This window comes from Myotis brandtii, unplaced genomic scaffold, assembly GCF_000412655.1.
Source record: "Myotis brandtii unplaced genomic scaffold, ASM41265v1 scaffold819, whole genome shotgun sequence".
Classification (NCBI taxonomy): Eukaryota; Metazoa; Chordata; class Mammalia; order Chiroptera; family Vespertilionidae; genus Myotis; species Myotis brandtii.
In genome coordinates, this window is record NW_005371320.1 from 261,551 (window position 1) to 265,198 (window position 3,648).

Consider the following 3,648-nt stretch of genomic DNA (forward strand, 5'->3'; position numbering starts at 1 on the left):
GTGCCCAGGGGACGGGACACAGGCGCACTCGCTGTTCACACCCCGTTGACCGCAGGGAGACAGGGCAGCCGTCAGCCTGCCCGTCCCCATGAGCCCTTCACAGAGAAAGGGGCCCCTCCCTCTGGGCCCTGCCTTTGCTTCTGCCCATGAAGTCAGCATCCACGTGAACGGGCGTGTAAACGAAACAGCATGCGCCCACGGGAAGAATGCAAAGGCACGCCACGCCGAGGTGCCCGCTGCTCCCCAAACACCGAGGTGCCCTTCCCGTTGGCAGCACGTCTCTGCCCCGAAACCCTTGCTGCTGCCCCTGCATGGAAAGCCAGTTAAAGCTCATGGCTTATCAGAGACGCAACAGCCACGCCATGCGCGTAACCCACGCTCCAGGGGCTGCAGCCAAACCAGCTCCACCCGCCAGGCTCTCACCTGGGCGCCTCGCAGGCAGCACCCTCACCTCCCACTCCCATTCACTGTGAGTCGAGTCAGGGTCTGATGGCCACTCTGGGGAGATGGAATGTTCTGGATGCACAGCTGGGAACACACTGAAAACTGCTGAACTGTACGCTGTAGCAGGTGCCATGCATGGCATGCAAATTATCTTGAAAGAGCTGTTATTTTAAAAAATTTAAGGCTAGTTATTCAGAGCCACTAGTTTCTTCTGCTTTCCATCTCCAGCATGTAATAGAACGCCGTATCTAATACCGGTGACCGGACACTCGGATTCCAGAAACCAGGCTTCGTGGAGTGGTGAGAGCCACCTGGTCGTGTCCACAGGTCTGTGGGCCGTGCCCGGACACAGGACGGTGATGACTGACAGCACCTCTCGGCTCCGCGTCTGGGGCCTGCGCTAGAAAGTGAGAAAGCGGAAGCAGAACCGCCTGCTGCCACGCACTCGCTGCCACGGGGCTGACGGGCGGCTGCGGGGTGCCCCGGTCCCCCGTGGGAGCTGGCGGGCTGCTGCTCAGCATGGCAGCAGGTCCCAGAGCAGGCGTCCCAAAACCAGAAGCCAGGCAAAGCTGTGCCCTTTATTTTTTTTTAATGCTTTTTATTGATTTCAGAGAGGAAGGGAGGGAAAGAGAGAGAGAGAGACATCAATGAGAGAGAATCATTGATTGGCTGCCTCCTGTACGCCCCACACTGGGGATCAAGCCCACAACCCGGACATAGGCCCTGTCCAGGAATCAAATCTCCAATTCTTGATTCACGTGTCAACTTTCAACCACTGAGCCACGCCGTCCAGGCGAAGCTGTGCCCTTGTTAAGGAAGTCGCACATCGCTGCCTTACCACTGGTGAAGGGGTCACAACCCTGGCCCAGGCCCCCAGGGAGGAGCAAGACCCCGCCCCTCGTCCAAGGTCTGTGAGAACCACAGGAGGGATCCAGCACTGTCAGTCCTACAGTAAAACCTCAGTCTTCCTGAAGAGGGTGAGTTAAAATTCTGGGTTAGCCCTGGCCGGTTTGGCTCAGTGGATAGAGCGTCAGCCTGCGGACTGAAAGGTCCCAGGTTCGATTCCGGTCAAGGGCATGTCCCTCGGTTGCAAGCCCCTCCCCAGTAGGGGGTGTGCAGGAGGCAGCTGATCGATGTCTCTCTCTCATCAATGTTTCTAACTCTCTATCCCTCTCCCTTCCTCTCTGTAAAAAATCAATAAAACATATTTTTTAAAAATTCTGGGTTAACTGGCATCTGGCTAACCATCAATTTGTATGTCAAGCCTCATAAGCAGAATCTCTTATTACCTGTGATAAGCTGTAACCTGTAAGCTACACCTGAGAGCCCGTGTTACTGTCTTAGAAAACAGTGTCGAGGCCTGGATGTAGCAGGTGATGGTTCAGGCGCGCATCCCCCAGGCCCTGCCCCATGGCCACCAGGCCAGCTCAGCTTCTCTGCAAACAGCACGGACGGCACGGGCACAGTTTACCCGGACACACAGGCTGGGCTTCGCCACCACTCGGCCTGAGCCCCGGCGCACTGAGCGGAGTCCCAGGAATGACAAAGGCGGAGAGAAGGCGGGCTTTTAAAATCACCAGCCAGCGAACTCTACTGCCACACGAGAGGGCCTCTCTACAGACCCAGAGCAAGCGGCCGAGAGCGAACCCCTTCTGCCAGGAGCCGAGCCGGCAGCCAGTGCTGATCCCAGACCTGGTTCTGACCTGCTCTGGACCTTAACCCAGTGGCATAACTTCTTTGGGCCTCGGTTTCCTCATCTGCACAACAAAGGGCTGAATCTGCTGAAGACTGCACTGAGGCCTGCAGGTGAGTCACTGCTGCCAGCGTGGGGTGGGCCTGTGAGTCAATCCGCCCTCGAGCTTGAGCATAAACTCAGAGTGTTTACTAATGAGGAGAACGGTTACACGGTTACACGCCAGTGACATGTCCTCGGGGAACCTGGCCGCCCCTCTTGCGATCTACGGCCTCAGCAGCCCCTCAGGCCTCCTGCGCCCACGCAGAGGCTGTCAGGAGGCCCTTTACAAAGTACTGACAGATTCTCTTCAGTCCCAGTCACGACAGGGATAGAGTTTAAATACACAAGAAATGATGCCACACACATCCCACAAACAACAGACAACCCTGTTTGGCGATGAAGAAGTCGGTCTTTGTCTGTTATTCTCACAAGCTGGCGTTTGGACAGGGGTCCTCCTGACTTGGGGCTCCCTCTGCACCCCAACCATGATGACGTCGGGGGAGAAGCAGGCGCCTGGCCGCAGGGTGCTGCTAGGCCTGGGGAGGCGAGGGCCGCCAGCACCCACACCTGCAGACAGAGGTGCTGGGCCGTGGTGCTCACACAGGCAGACCCCAACCTGAAGCTGGACACATCCCTCAGCCACAGTCTGTGGCCAGGAAGCAAGAGGCGAAGGCAGACCTCAGCAGGAAGAACCGCTGCACGGCCGCCTGGTAAACAGAGAGGAGGTGGCGCTGAATTCATTCCCATCATCAGGACGCAGCCTCCACTGGGACCTCGCGCTGAAAACACCAGAAGGTCCAGAAGCCATTCATCAGCTTTCCCGAAGGCATGCAGCTGCCATGGTAACCCTGGCAACGTATTTCTTGGTGCTGGGACATAGAAAGTATCCCTCCTAATGCATTTAATACAGTTTGGGGCCACCGATTCCTAGCAAAACGAATCAGAGCTCTGACTCTCAGCCCCTCTCTGAGCCACTGGAGGCGGAATCCCACACCCCGGACAGCAGAGCAACACGCCCGAAACGCTCGCCTGAAGGCAAAGAACCAAGGAAACAAGACTTCAGCACCCGCCGCCACGCGCGGAGGTTTTGTGAAACAGATGAAGGAAAGTGTCTTACGGCTTCGGGTAGAGAAGCAACGACATTGCAGCCATGTCTACCTCTGGGATCCAGCCGCGTTCCGGAGTCGGAGAAGCAGAGCTCTGCAAAGAACAACTTCAATGACTTACTCAGAGGGCATCTGCCAACCAATAAGGTGCCTGTTCAAATGCCCACACTGCCCCCTCCGAGACACCGAAGGCTCGTCTCTCAGGACCTGCTGGGGCCTTCGCAGCACCTACAATACGGCCGTACATGGCTTTTAAAGCCCCTACCTTCTCATGAGCCACCCCGTGTGGGGACCGGCATGAGCGCTCCGAGCACCGCTGCACAGGCATCTTCAGCCCTGCGCGCCTGGGCAGCCAGGGCGCCA

At 57.3% G+C, this 3,648-nt stretch overlaps 1 protein-coding gene across 2 annotated transcripts in view; it reads right to left on the bottom strand.

Moving 5' to 3' along the window:
* The window catches only part of TRAF3 (TNF receptor-associated factor 3), a 51,018-nt gene that overhangs the window by 47,087 nt on the left and 283 nt on the right, over positions 1-3,648 (bottom strand). The window contains exon 1 of one of the 2 annotated variants that reach the window (XM_005884106.2): positions 3,551-3,594. The exons of the other annotated variant lie outside the window; for it this stretch is intronic. The gene's annotated coding sequence lies outside the window, so the exon portion shown is untranslated. Of the gene's footprint in view, positions 1-3,550; positions 3,595-3,648 lie in introns of those variants that run through there. 2 annotated transcript variants of the gene reach the window in all.